The sequence below is a fragment of the Chiloscyllium plagiosum genome, chromosome 10 (genome assembly GCF_004010195.1).
Source record: "Chiloscyllium plagiosum isolate BGI_BamShark_2017 chromosome 10, ASM401019v2, whole genome shotgun sequence".
In the NCBI taxonomy this organism is placed as follows: domain Eukaryota; kingdom Metazoa; phylum Chordata; class Chondrichthyes; order Orectolobiformes; family Hemiscylliidae; genus Chiloscyllium; species Chiloscyllium plagiosum.
In genome coordinates, this window is record NC_057719.1 from 93830686 (window position 1) to 93846507 (window position 15822).

Consider the following 15822-nt stretch of genomic DNA (forward strand, 5'->3'; position numbering starts at 1 on the left):
AGATGTTCCCTAAAGTGCTCTGCTAGGAGGCGTCCAGTCTCCCCAATGTAGAGTAGACCGCATCGGGAGCAACAGGTACAAGAAATGATATTGATGGATGTGCAGGTAAAACGTTGATGGATATGGGAGGCTCCTTTGGGGCCTTGGTTGGAGGTGAGGGAGGAGGTGTCGGCGCAGATTTTACCTTCCATGCGGTTCCAGGAAGGGAGGATGGGTTGTTGGTCGGCGTGGACCTGACCAGGTAGTCACGGAGGGAACGGTCTTTGCGGAAAGCGGGAATGGGTGGGGAGGGAAATATATCCCTGGTGGTGGGGTCCGTTTGAAGGTGACAGAAATGTCTTCAGATGATATGGTTTATGCGAAGGTTGGTCGAGTGCAAGGTGAGCTCATTCCCAATTGCTGCCGAGACATTAACTGCTTCAACGTGTCTAAACCCCTCCCCCACTCCAACCTCTCACCTCACAACGATCATCCCTCCACTCCCTCTGCTCTAATCCCAACCTCACCATCAAACCTGCAGATAAAGGGTGTGCAGTGGTAGTCTAGCGCTCTGACCTCTACGCCGCTGAAGCCAGATGCCAACTCGAAGTCACCTCCTCCTACCGCCCCCTTGACCATGACTCCAACTCCTATCACGAAAGCGTCATTTCCCAGACCACACTGAACCTCATCACCTCAGGAGATCTCCCACCACAGCTTCCAACCTCATAGTCCGGGTACTCCACTGCCCGATTCTACCTCCTTCCCAAGATTTATGAACCTGACCACCCTGGCCGACCCATTGTCTCAGCATGCTCCTGCCCCACCGAACTCGTCTCCACCTACTTTGACACTGTCCTATTCCCCCCTAGTCCAGGAACTCCCCACTTACGTTCGAGACAACACCCATGCCCTCCATCTCCTCCAAGACTTCCGTTTCCCCGGCTCCCCCGCCTCCTCTTCAACATGGATATCCAATCCCTCTACACGTCCATCCACCAAGACCAGGGCCTCCAAGCCCTCCGTTTCTTCATCTTGCGACGTCCCCAACAGCATCCTTCCACCGTCACTCTCCTTCATTTGGCTGAACTGGTGCTCATCCTTAACAATTTCTCTTTCAAATCATCCCACTTTCTCCAGACAAAAGGGGTAGATATGGAACCGCATATGAGCCCCAGCTATGCCTATCTCTTTGTTGGCTTCGTAGAAAACTCCATCTTCCGTAAGTGCACCAGCACCACTCCACACTTCTTCCTTCGCTACATTGATGACTGGAGAGATAACTAAACTTCAATCGCAGATGAAGCAGTTTGCGTAATTACAAATATCAGAAGAGAAAGAAAGAGAATGAATAGGTTTAGCAGAGGAAAGATAAAAATAGCAAATAGCTTTAGCAGGAGAAAAAGAAAAAAGAGGGAGCATTTGAGCTTCAGAGATGGACACTTAGAATAGAAAGTCAACTTGAAAGAATGGAGATGAAGGCTGAAGGTAAGTTTAGTGAGGAACAGCATGAGGATGAGCAAACCCATGGTGGTCGAAAGCCTGGTCAGAAACGTTTTAGGTATATTCACGGAAAAGCACCACTGGAGACAGAGCAGGATATACAAAATGTAGGATAAACATGGTATATTCATGGAAACCTTTTTTCATTTCACTTGAAAAAGGTCGCTAAACAATTGCCGTGGCCAGTGAGCATGTGGGTTGTGTTGATCCAAACAGAACTTGTGGGTAGAGCTAGTGAGGTATTCGCAACACGATTAGAGGAGAGAACTAGGGAGTATGAGGAGGGAAGAAGTCATATGAGCTAGTGCCAGAAGCCTACAGACAACGTTTCAGGACTCTAAGGCCGAATCTGGTCAAACCCATATTGAGTTTGAAAGGATTAAAAAAGTAATTTTGATAGATGGATAAGAGCTTTAAAAAAGAGAGCAAAATTATGATGCTCTTTGAGAGACAATTAATTTGGAGGATTTCAGACCTTCACTGCCTGACGTAGTGTAAACTAATTTGGAAGAGCAGAGAGTTAAAACGGCAAGGCATGTGCATGAAGTTGCTTATGAATGTGAGTATGTTCAGTGATTAATTATTATAAAACTTGGTTTAGCTTCCAGAATCAATTTCAGTCCTTGAGGGATAGAAATTGGGACAAAGAGAAATCTTCACGTGGGAAGGGAAAGGTAGATCTCGGTGAAGGTCATAACTTACCACAGGGTAAAAAGAAAATACTTGAAGGAGAAAAAGAAATTAAAAAGCTCTGGTGTTTTCACTGCAACAAATTAGGTCATATGAAATCATTGTGTTGGTAGGTTCAGGAAAAAAAGTACAGATGCAGGAAAAGAGGATAAGCCTAGGAGTTTTGTTGGAGTGGTAACAGAAGGCACAATGGAAGCTAGAAAGCTCATCAGTGTTCAAGCCGATTGGAAGTTTGTTAAGTTGTAAATGCCGGATCTGCTTTGAAAATATACCTGCAAATGGAAAGTTTATTCACATAGAGCAAGTAAAGAGGATGCAATATTAAGAGACATAGTATCCTCTCAGACTGTGATGATGAAGGATAAGGAGATATGTACTCCTGAAGGACTATTTCCAGAAAAAAGGTACTGCTAAAGGGAATTCACCGAGAGGCAAAAAGTGCAAAATTATGTAAAGCGAAGATAGAGTACCCAGAAAGATGTGAAGAAATTGTGGTAGGAAAATTGGTCAAACTTTCAACTCCAGGAATACAATTTGTTGTTGCAAAAAATATAGCTGATTCACTAGTACGAGTGCTACCTGTTCTGGTTGAAAAGCCAGTGGAAACACAGGCAACTGAAGCAATGCAGGAAGCTTATCGTGGAAGCTTTCCTGATTGTGGGGTAACAAAGTCCAAAAGTCACCAGTTCAAACAGGAGATATCAAAATGTAAAGATAAGGAAGCTTAAGTGGCATTAACAGACACTTGTTCCATCAGATATTTGAGAAAGAAAAACAGGAGCAAATAGGTGATCTTGCAAAAGTGTTTAGCTCAGCTAAGCTAATTGATTACAGCGGAAATATAAAATGTTCAAGCAATTGTATCAAAAAGCACATACGTTCGAAATTTTGAATGTATCCTCGAGCGTTATTATCTTACAAATGATGTCCGAATGAGGAAATTTAGACAATCACATAATCAAGGAGATGATAATTGGGCAGAGGTTCATCAAATCGTATGGCCCATGGGGTACAGAAAGGAGGTGATGTGGATGGGACATGAGCTACCACCTCGAGGTCACTCAGGAGTGAGAAAAACACAGCTGAAATACAGAGACATTTTTGCTGACCTGGAATGCAACAGAATGTAGTTGAATTTTGCCAGACTTGTCGTACGTGTCAGGTAATTGGAAAAACACAAGTGATAATAAAACCTGCACCTTTCTTAACTATTCCAGCATTTGAGGAACCATTCACAAGAGCATTAATTGATTGACTAGGTCTCTGACCTCAAACAAAAAAAAAGTGGGCACCAGTATTTGTTAACAATAATGGATGGATCAACTAGATTTCCAAAGGTCATTCCGAGATTCAATATTATAGCTAAAAGAATTGCAGAAGAATTAATCTTTTTAAAGAGATACAGACTACCAATAGAGATGCAGTGAGATCAAGGTTCAAATTTCGCATTAAATTACTCACTATAATATCATAGGAATAAAGCACTTCAAATCGAGTGCGTACCATCCAGAATTGCAGGTACCGCTAGAAAGGTGACATTAAACATTAAATACCATGTTGAGGGTTTATGATCAGGGTTATCCTGAGGATTAGGGTAAGGAATCCCATTTGTACTTTATGTGATCACGGATGCGCCAAATTAACCCAGAGCAAATTCAATCCATTTCGAATTAGTTTCTGGGCATTAAGTGATAGGAGCATTATAATTGATTAAGGAGAAAATATTAAATGAAAATTCAAAGGCCACACATTTGGACTAGGTCTGAAATTTTAGAGAACGATTAATAGCGCTGGAGAGTTGGGTAGACAGCATTGAAAAGTAATGCAGCATGAAATAAAACAGGACGCAGACAGGAAATCAACAGTTTGCAATTTTACTATCGGGGATAAGGTATTACTGTTAGTTACAGTGATAGGTGAACCTTAAAAGGTAAGGTTTAGTGGACATTACAAAATACAAAGGATATTGAGTGAGAGCAACTACTTGATAACGACTCAAAACAGAAAGAAATCGCACAGTGTATGTCATGCGAATAGGCTCAAAATGTACTTTGATGGGGAAGGATTGCAAGAGGACAAGGTGTCAATGATTACAGCACAGAAGGAAGAACCAAGTTCAGATGATTATGAATCGGATATTCCTCAAATTGAAGTGGAGGGTCTTGTCTAAAATTGTGTTAAATTATTGAGTTACCTTCATCAGAAAAATTGAAATGACCAGAGTTATTAAAAAAGTGTTGCTGGAACAGCGCAGCAGGTCAGGCAGCATCAAAGGAGCAGGAGAATCGACGTTTCAGGCATAAGCCCTTCTTCAGGAACAAGGGCTTATGTCCGAAACGTCGATTCTCATGCTCCTTTGATGCTGCCTGACCTGCTGCGCTTTTCCAGCAACACAGTTTTAAGCTCTGATCCCCAGTCTCACTTTCTCCTAGAAAGATTTATTACTGTCACTTGGGGATATATGCAGATATTAACTTGGAAGTGCTAACCTAATTGTGCACAATGTAGCTATAGGAGATGCAGTTACGTTTAAGCAACATCCATACAGGGATAATTCTCTAAAGTTGGCACAGATTCAGAAGGCGATTACCAGCAATGTCTCTGAGAATTTTTTGGAGAAATTTAAGGACAAAAGTGCTGAACTGTTAAGCTGGAGCCTGTTGTAACAGTCAATCAATTAGAAAATTGTGCATAGGGCAGGTCTTGAAAACTGATTGCCAATGCATTGTTGAGACTTGAAGTGACAAATGGAGGCACTCAATAATGGGAGTACCACACACTGAATCTGGATGTAGTTGCGCACATTTGCATGTTTATAGTAAACGAATGTACATGCGCATTTTAAAGTACGAACCACTATTTTTTTGGAGATTTGAAAACCGAAGCCATCTTTGGATATTGATGATTCAATTATATATCTGGGGAGCTGTCATACAGGCGGTCTTTTTTCAAGGTTAAGTGGTCTTTGAATTGTTTTCAGAGAGGTTCTCAATAATCCAAAGTTCCAACATGTCTCAATTTTGAATGCTTCATTGGGGTCCTTTGCTTCTTACCTAACAGATAATGCCTCAGAAAGAAGGCTTTCAAGTATTTTTTTTAAAAAACTGGTGTAATCAAGAAAATGTGGCCAGCTCTCCGGCTGCACAGGTCAGTTCAGTTCGAGGGCTAGTTGAGTCAGGGTCACTGTTGAAACTGGATGCTCTCCCCCTCTTTTAGCCCTCTGACTTTGTAACCTAGAAGCTTCTGTTTTGTGTGAGTTTTTACTCTTTGTGGTCAGGGGTTTGTTTATTGGGATTGTTGTAATTAATTTGGATCCGCATCATTAATTGGAGATATCCTGTCAGTTTTGGATAGGACGAATTATTCAGGTACAGTATTTTCAGTTCGTTGTGTATCATTCCTTATTTTTGTAAATAAATTCTATTTATTTAAAAGTCGGCAGTCGGACCAGCTAACTCACTCTGGGAATATCCACTATACACTTAACTTCAGCTTCTGGCAACATTATGGTCTGGGCAACGTGCGTACGAATGTTTTGAGGGGTCGAGCCTGGTCCAAAACAATGTACAATAACTTTGATAATTAACAGTCATGAATAAATGTGTCAGTGACAGAATGAATATAACAATGGCTATGAGACAGAAAGGGCTGCTACCAGTGACTGAGGAGACCTGAGTGGAGTACTGTAATATCTCCCACTCATGTGTATTCAGACATCACTGTTTCTGACAAATGGAATGAAATGCAATGCCGAGCAAGATAACTGATGAACTTTTGTTACATGGAATGCTGAACAACAATGTGAATAGAACAGGACAAATTTAAATGTGATGTGCAAAATTATATCTTATATACAGACTGGTTAATCACAGGTTATACAGGTTGTTAAGATTGTTTATATCTGGACAGGATGTTCAGAAATAAAAACAGACACTGATAACAAAATGTGTTGGGTTACTGTGAGTTGCAGCAGAGTAACAATTAGGATACAGCTCATGTCGAACTGGAACACAGATGATGGACTGCATGGCAACCATCTATGCTGAAATTATTCAGAGAAATGTATTGAAAATGTTCAGAGACTAAGGAGACAAGTTTAGACATAAAATGTCATAATTGATAAACTATTTTATTTTTACATCAAGTGGAGCTGTCTCTAAAAGGCCCTTTACATCAAAATCACTTTGATGAGATCTGCGCATTTATTTTCAGAAGTTAAAGAAGAAGCAGACTCCAGTGTAATACACGTGTCACCGGCACAAGCAATGGGTACAGGAATGGAGCATATTGACCAAATATAACCGGGGACAACATCCAGACCAATCAAGAAAAAGCAAAATATTAGAGGTAGTGGAAATCTGAAATACAAATGCAAAATGATGGAGAAATGCAACAGATGACGCAGCATCTGGGCAGAGAAACAGAGTTAACGTATCAAGTCTTAGATGAACCTGTTCTGAACAAGTTACTTTCGACTCGAAAAGAGTTAATTCCATTTTTCTCTGCTCCGATACTGCCTGAATTGCTGGGTTTCTCTCAAGCATTTTCAATTGTTTCAATGGCAGGAGATAGAGAGTAATGGTGGGCACTTGCTTTTTTTGGACTGGATGCTTGTACCCAGCAGTGTTCCACAGAGGTTGGTTCTTTGTTTTCATTGCTTGTATTTTATGTAAATGATTTGCGTGAGAATATCGAAGGCATGGTTCGTAAGTTTGCGGATAACACCAAAACTGGTGACCTAGTAGACGGTGAAGAAGGGGTTCTACGATTACAAAAGGATCTCGATGAAATGGGTCAATAGACTGACAAATAGCAGATAGAGTTCAAGCTGGATGAATGTGAGGGGCAGGTAATAGTGTGTGTTTGCTGCTTTCTGATGCACCAGGAATGGGATGATTTTAATCCCCATCTCCTGGGTTCAAAACATCGCTATCCTTTCTGGTCTTTGACTGGCCTTACTTTCTTGCTGTTAATGTAGTTGCACAATGTCTTTGGATTATCCTTAACCTTATCTGCCCATGCTGTCTCATATCTCCTTCTTGCTTTCCTGATTTCTCTTGAAATAATGTCCCACAGTCTTTATATTGACTGAGATTAAATTGAGTAAAGTTGTCCATATCTAAACTAAGGGTTTCCTTGATTCTTGAATAAAAGCTCAATACCTGTACTTTACCATTGCTCCTTAATATTAGCAGCCTTACTCTTCACTCTTACTGGAACATAATGCCTCTCAACTACCGTCGTCATACTGTTGAACGCTTCCCACTTGTCAGACAGCGTTTTACCTGCTAACAGACTACTCCAATCAAACTTGATAAGTCCTTATCCCATGCCATTAACATTTATTGAACTCCAGTTAAAAAAATAAAGCCTTATTCTTTTCCATAACCATTATGAAACTAATAGCGTTATGATTGCAATACCCAACATATTCCCTCGTTTCCTTCAGTCACTTGCCCTGCCTCTTGCACAAAAGAAGGCATGGTTTGCTCCTTCTCTGTTAGAATCATCCTCATATTGATGAGATATGTCTCCTTGAACATATTTGACAAATTCTTCACCATCCAACCCTTCCTTACATGGAAATAAATGCAATTTCGTGCTTCATAATTACAATATACTCTTGACTCTCTCGTTTTTCTTTTCTAGGTGACGTGCTCTCCTCATATTCATAAACTTCTCTAACCATCCTACCATTTGTACTGCTACTTGGAATATCATCCTTGCCGTCTCTATCAATATAACGTCTCCCTTCATAGAATGAGCAAATCTCCCTGTTAAGATATTCGTTGCTTTACAGTTTAGATTCAACCAATCCATTCGGAACAACCAATCCATTCGGAATAGATTCCAATTTCCCAAAAATCTAAATCCCTCAACAACACAGTAGCTCTTCAGCCATTGATTTTTCTCCTTTAACCCTTTGTTCCTTCCCAGCTGAGTTTGGCATTGGGAGTAAATTAGGAAGTATTGCATTAAAGGTTTTTGTTTTTAAATACTCTACCTCACCTCTTAAGTTCACTCTGTATTATTTTAATCTTTCCCTGAAAAATATCATTCCTGCCAATATCTACAATAATGTTTGGCTACTCAATTTCACCTTTAACAACGTGCTTGAAATGTTTCAAGACGTTCTTAACCCTAGCACAGGGAAAGCAACAAACCACCCTAAATTAACGAACACTGCCCCAGAATTTCCTGTTGATGGCCCGATAGAAAAGTCCACTGAAGCAACAATTCTACTAAATCTTCTCAAACGCCGCTAAACATAAGAATAATTCCAAGTGTCCAATAATTGATTGCTCTTCCATTTTCCTCAGAAAGACAATCTCCTTCTGCTGTTCGAAAAGCCGAAAATCATTTTGATAGAGGAATAGCCACCGGAGAATTTTGAACTACTTGCTTATCTTTCCTGACAGCCACACATCTATATGACTGATTTGCTGGAAAACATTACTTTCTAAATCTTCCAGCCATCCTCTCTGTCCCTTATATGTGACCTTAATAATATTATGCCAAAAGCAGCACTTTTTAATGACACCTTATGTTAACTTTCATTGCCTACAGTCAGTAATGTTAAAATTGAAAAATATATGCATATGTGTATCAAACATAGAAAAATTAAACAAAATCAACCATTTAGCTAAATAAATGAATAAAAAATATTCCACTTCAATATACTTCAAAAAGAAAGTCGTCTTCTCCAGAGCTGAATTTGTGTCTGTCTCCCTTTCGGAATGGCAGGCGGTGACCAGTGTGATACCATAGGGATCAGTGCTGGGACCGCAGCTTTTTACAGTATATATTAATAATATAGAAAATGATATTAATAGTAACATTAACAAATTTGCTGATGAAACAAAGCTGGGTAGCAGGGTGAAAGGTGAAGAGGATTATAGGAGATTACAGGGTGACAGTGGACAGGTGCATTGCAGATGCAGTTTAATGTGGATAAATGTATGGTTATCCACTTTGGTGGCAAGAACAGCTAGGCAGATTACTACCTAAATGGAGTTGAAACTTTATTGCTGGAACAGCACAGCAGGTCAGGCAGCATCTAGGGAACAGAAGATTCGACGTTTCGGGCACATGCCCTTCTTCAGGAATGATTCCTGAAGAAGGGCATGTGCCCGAAACGTCGAATCTTCTGTTCCCTAGATGCTGCCTGACCTGCTGTGCTGTTCCAGCAATAAAGTTTCAACTTTGATCTCCAGCGTCTGCAGACCTCACTTTCTCCTACTACCTAAATGGAGTCAAGTGAGGTAAAGGGGCAGTACAAAGAGATCTGGGTGTTCTTGTACGCCAGTCAATGACAAGCATGTCGGTGCAGCAGGTAGTGAAGAAAGCTAATAGCATGCTGGCCTTCATAACAAGACGGATTGAGTATAGAAGCAAAGAAGTCCTTCTGCAGCTGCAAAGGGCCTGGTGAGACCACACCTGGAATATTGTGTGCAGTTCTGGTCTCCAAATTTGAGGAAAAACATTCTGGCTATTGAAGGAGTGCAGCGTAGCTTCACGAGGTCAATTCTGGGAATGGTGGGACTATCTTATGTTGAAATATTGAACCGACTGGGCTTGTATACCCTTGAGTTTAGAAGACTGAGAGGGGATCTGATTGAGACGTATAAGATTATTAAAGGATTGGACACTCTGGAGGCAGGAAACATATTTCTGCTGATGAGTGAGTCCCGAACCAGAGGACACAGCTTAAAAATAAGGAGTAGGTCATTTAGGACAGTGATGAGGAGAAACTCATTCTCTCGGAGAGTGGTGGCTGTGTGGAATGCTCTGCCACAGAAGGAATCTCTGGATTCATTTAAGAAAGAGTTGGATAGAGCTCTCAAGGATAGGGGAATCAAGAGTTACGGAGATAAGGCAGGAACAGGATACTGATTGAGGATGCTCAGCCATGATCATAATGAATGGTGGTGCAAGCTCTAAGGGCAGAATGGCCTACTCCTGCACCTATTGTCTATTGTCTATTGTAGACAGAAAGTTTCTTCAGCTCTGCCTATTGCAATGAAAACGATACAATGAAAATTATCCCGGACCACGTAGAACATAAATGTTGCAGTGAAAGCCACCAAAACCTAATCCAATACTAATTACGTACAATCTTAGCTAATAAAACATACAGAGGCGCATAGTATAAAAGGAGAATTCAGCTCCATATCCAAAATAAAATTTGTGGCTCCCTCATAAAATAAAACCCAACTGCATCATGCTGCAAATTCACCAAAATAGGAAAAGCAAGAGACTGGAATTCTCGATTCTTTCCCTGTGAACAACATCTGAAGAACAGGAGAAAATCAAGGCTTAGTTGTGAACTTCATAAACGATGATGATGAGAATGGGAGGGATGGAGTTTGAGGGGAATGATAATTAAATTTGTGGATGACAGAAAGATGAGCTAGTGGTTCACAGTAAGGAGGAATGTGTGAGGGTACAGGAGGGTATAAACCGGTTGTTCAGGTGGATAGATCAAACGGTGATGAAATTTCACACTGATAAATGTGATACCTTTCTGAAGTTCCAAGCAAGAGTGTACTCAAACTGAAAAAATCCCAGATTTACTTGATTTCACTTTTAAGCAAAGAAGGTTGAGAGGTGCTCCTGATGGAGGTGTTTAGCAGCATGAGGGGTCTAGACAGGGTGAACAGAGAACAGGTCTTCCCCTTACTCCGAGGCTCAATAATAAGGAGACAAACTTTTAAAGTGAAAGTGGACTCACCATTAATCTAAACTGTATAAAAAACTTTCCTATTTCTAAATGTATTTGGTTTTAAAATAGTTCCCGATTTATATTGCCTCCTGAGAAATGTGATGTTGAAGCAGAGATTTTGTTTTGTGATCCAGGTTCCCTGTTCCTCGTGCCTCAGTTTCGCAATCTGTGCATTTTAATAATGCACTGTGTTTCCTTTCAACTTGCCATTGTGCTCAAACACAGACACATTTTCCCAAGTATGATCCACAAATCAATATTTGCCCGTTCCCTTGACATGCCTAGACCTTTTTAACGACTTATATCCGCTTCACATTTTCCTTTTCTAACCTTTTCAATATTTGTATTCTCCCACAATACATTCAAAACTTTTTCCATAACATATAGATTGTGGATACTTTCTAACAGTATTGATAATGTAATATTTTTACACAATATTGAAACCATAAAGTTGCAACAATGCTGAGTGTTTTGTTGTCCCATCACCCAGCTCCCAGCCTGCAGTTGCAGCAAATAGTCATTAAATCTCAAATGAATTGCCAAGTCTTTACTTCTGATCTAAATGGTCATTTGTCCCTTTATTACGAAATGGGCATATTAATTACGGACTGTCTGTCTGACTGCAACATTTTGATGTGGTTTACTCCAGGCAATTAAACATTAGGAGGTAAGAACAGGGATAGGCCATCTACGACAGGCCTGCTGTCGTAAACAACAAGGCCAGACTGCGGTATTTTCTCCACACTGACGTCATGTTCCCTGCACACAGAGCAACCTGCACCTCCCTCAACCAAACCCCTCGACCCCTGTTACCCCAGCCACCAACGGTGAATAAAATCCAAGAACTGTAGATGGACCAAACAAGAAAATAGAAATTAGCAGTGGCAGTAGAAAATTCAACTGTGCAATTATCCACTTTAAACACCGTCTGCCAGATATAGCAATCTGACCCATTTTCTATGTCTATCAATATTTAGCTGTAAACTATTTAGCTCCTCATTACAGCCTGTTTGAAAACCTCTGTGAATTTAATTACTACACTCTGTCTCTCCTTCCAGGTGATTTGGGCAGATTGCAAACAATTGAGGTTTGAAAACTGAACCCTCATTAGTTTCGGTTCGCCAGAGAAAGACCATTTAGCCAGAAGCTCTGCTTTCTGTTAGTCAGCCAAACCTCCATTCAATTCAATACTCTACCCTTCACCCCTCCAATCTAACCTGCTGGATCAGTACTTTTCGCAGCACCTTGTCAAATGCCTTCTGAAGTTTAGATGTACAGCATTTACTGCATCCCCATTAACCAGCTTGTTGGTTACATTCTAAAATAACCCCAGCAGGTATGTCAAGCACAACCTGCCCACCATGAAACCGTGCTGACATGGTGAATTCATCTTTGTTTTTCCAAGTGTTCAGTTCACACTACATCTTTCCCAGATCAATGATGACACCTTATTATATATGGCTGTGGGAAATAAGAAATGTAGTTTTCAGCAGGCTATATAGAAATGTAATTGTTGTTAGTGCTAGTGGAGTGTAATTTCTGTAGATGGGGAGGGGTGAGACATTATACAAACGGTCATGGAATTATTCTAGCATGTAGTATACTTAAGGCTAAGAATTTAATGAATATAGGGGGTGTTTTAAAGAAGTAGTTTATAAAGAAAATAGTTTTAAGCTAGGAAATAACTATGGAGTGTTGAAGCTGACCACAATAAAGCTTATAGTAACAAGACAAAGAATGCAGTCATCCAGGAACGGCTTGGTACAGAGATAAGGGAATTGAAAACAAGTGAGGTAACCGACTTGTGATAGGACCAATGGGAAAAGGGAGGCGTGAGCCTGCAAAACACAAACTGTAGAAAAACTGATATCTTTGCACTCTTTGCCAGGCGAGCGGGGTGCCTGGACTTGCAAGTTTGTAATAAATTGTCCTTATTTCCATGGCTTTGTCTCCAGCTGATTTGTAAGTGAGTTTTGTTTCTAACAAGGCCGAGGATGCTAATCGTAACATGTATTGAAATGAATCAAATCCTGATTATAGGAATGATTACTGATAGTTTACCAGTCCAAAACTTATGATAAAAATGTAATTGTGGCTCATTACATTGTGAACAGATCCGTATTAAACGAAGTTACCTGTTTATCGAGACAATATTGAAACAAATACCTTGTCAAATGCTGTGGACTGCATTTTTCTGTGAAAAGTTCCTTATTTTCTTTATAATTCTGCCTCAAATGTCTCAATATTGATGATATGAAAAATTGCATGAATTAAATATAATGCATAATTTGTTCTTATTGTATACTATATTTCTCCAGAAGAAAAGGAGAGAAACCAAGCATACAATTCTTGAAGGTATGAGAATTTTGAATAACAAACCATTTCTGATCAATGTTCACTGACTGTCTAACGTCTTTCCAAACCATCATGCCAGAATTTTCATTCTCAGTTGACCGATGTTAAGAAATATCTAGTTAACCATAAAGCAAACCTGTTTGGAAATATTGAATCATTTACTTTGCTAGAGTTCTAAACTTACTTGCCAATGTATTGTCATTCCAAAAATCACACAGTAATTCAGTTTAGGTTTTGTAACAAACACCGTCAAATTCAGATTTTAATTTAATCCATTTTTACTTAGTGCCAATATCACAAAGAATAATAGTTCTCTTATTCAAGATCAACACAACCACAAACTAACTAATCATTCCCCATCCAACACTCACAGATAATATCTGTTCCCTTCTCATTTGAATGTCCACAGAAATCATTGGATTAATATTCAGTCTTACATATTAAACGTCTGATTGTTTTACACTCCAATAAATACTGTTCATTTTTACATATCATGGGCAGCTATGTGCAATTTCTAATCATTTTAAGTTTGCTATGAAACGTTTTTATGATTAACTGTTGCTTATATTTAAGAATTCATAATTGACCAAATCCAGTATATCCAGCTTTAAGTGTGAAATTAAGACTCAGTGACGTAAACGTATTGAACTGTACACATACCAATGGTAGCAAATGGTGATTTTTATTTTAATACTTGAGTCATAGTTGATTTTATTTTGTGGGCATGGCCTGCTTCCATCTGGAACAGACTGGTCCATGTTGGCTCATACAAAATGCCTGACAATCAAAAAGAGGCAGACTACCTTAGAACTAAAATACAAAGTGTCAGAGGGATGATAAACATGACGAACAGTTTGTTCCAGCATTTCATTAAAAACTACCAATGGACCTATTCCAACGCCAGGACTTTAGCATTCCAGACAGTTTTTGATAAGAGCATGCCAGCATATAGACAAATGACCAATCCTGATCTTCATAAATGAAAGGATAACTGTCCTAGTAAATGAATAAACAGCAGCTGCAGGGTGCATGCCAGTTAACTCACGAAGCAGCTATTATGACAACAGAAGAGTTCGTTTGCCAGAAATAGTTATTATTTCAAAGTTACCCAGAACATTAAACAAAGGTTCTAATTACTGATTCTTGAGAATAATAGGTAATTTGCAACAAAAGTTAGATACATGTAACCAATGCCTATTAAAAAGCATTATAGAAAAGCATTTTGACTTAGACGTGAAGTTAACTAGTTTTAGGAATTGGCTTCAAGGTATGATGTTCACTGCCCATTAATTATAAAGTCCTGACAGTAAGAGTAGCTGTATAATTTTACACGGTATAACTAACTTTATAACACAAGTCATATTACTAATCTTATAGCAAGTAAATTAAAACTAACTGTCTTTTGCATTTCTTTGTACATATATAATTAGGGCAGTGAAAAATATGAGGAGTAATTGATTTTGATAAAATGAAAAAAACGAATAACAGAATTCACAAAGTCCCTACAGATAAGGCATCCCTAAAGGCCCGAGGGAGTGCAGCAATAACATTGGAATGCGAATGAAAAGGTGCATGCAAAGATCCCAAGGCCAGGAGATTGTACTACCTGTTCACCAACATGAGATGATAGGAATCCATGAGCATGCACATCTGAGATTATGTTCTGGATTAGTGGTGCTGGAAGAGCACAGCAGTTCAGGCAGCATCCAAGGAGCTTCGAAAGCGACGTTTCAGGAAAAAACCCTACATCGGGAATAAAGGCAGTGAGCCTGAAGCGTGGAGAGATAAGCTAGAAGAGGGTGGGGTGGGGAGAAAGTAGCATCTCGGGGGTGGGGGAGAGGGTGGAGTGGATAGGTGGAAAAGCAGATAGACAGGTAGGACAAGTCAGACAAGTCATGGGGAAAGTGCTGAGCTGGAAGTTTCGAACTAGGGTGAGGTGGGGGAAGGGGAAATGAGGAAACTGTTGAAGTCCACATTGTTGCCCTGGGGTTGAAGTGTTCCGTGGTGTAGGATGAGGCGTTCTTCCTCCAGGCGTCTGTTGGTGAGGGAGCGGTGGTGAAGAAGGCCCAGGACCTCCATGTCCTCGGCAGCGTGGGAGGGGGAGTTGAAATGTTGGGCCACGAGGCGGTGTAGTTGATTGGTGCGGGTGTCTGGAGATGTTCCATAAAGCGCTCTGCTAGGAGGCGCCCAGTCTCCCCAATGTAGAGGAGACCGCATTGGTAGCAACGGATACAATAAATGATATTAGTGGATGTGCAAGTAAAACTTTGATGGATGTGGAAGGCGCCTTTCGGGTCTTGGATAGAAGTGAGGGAGAAGATGTGGGCGCAGGTTTTACAGTTCCTGCGGTGACAGGGGAAGGTGCCAGGATGTGAGGGTGGGTTGTAGGGGGGCATGGACCTGACCAGGTAGTCACGGAGGGAACGGTCTTTGCGGAAGGCAGAAAGGGGTGACGAGGGAAATATATTCCTGGTGGTGGGATCTGTTTGGAAGTGGTGGAAATGTCGGCAGATGATTTGGTTTATGCGAAGGTTGGTAGGGTGGAAGGTGAGCACCAGGGGCGTTCTGTCCTT

The 15822-nt window shown here is 40.4% G+C and overlaps 1 long non-coding RNA gene across 3 annotated transcripts in view; it reads left to right on the plus strand.

Annotated features, from left to right (window-relative positions):
- The first annotated feature begins 12781 nt into the window (after positions 1–12781).
- The window catches only part of LOC122553905, an 8418-nt gene continuing 5377 nt past the window's right edge, over positions 12782–15822 (plus strand). The window contains exons 1-3 of one of the 3 annotated variants that reach the window (XR_006312869.1): positions 12782–12856; positions 13213–13249; positions 14758–14817. This is a non-coding gene — a long non-coding RNA (uncharacterized LOC122553905). The remainder of the gene's footprint in view (positions 12857–13212; positions 13250–14757; positions 14818–15822) is intronic. The other 2 variants (XR_006312868.1, XR_006312870.1) reach the window with 2 other exon arrangements.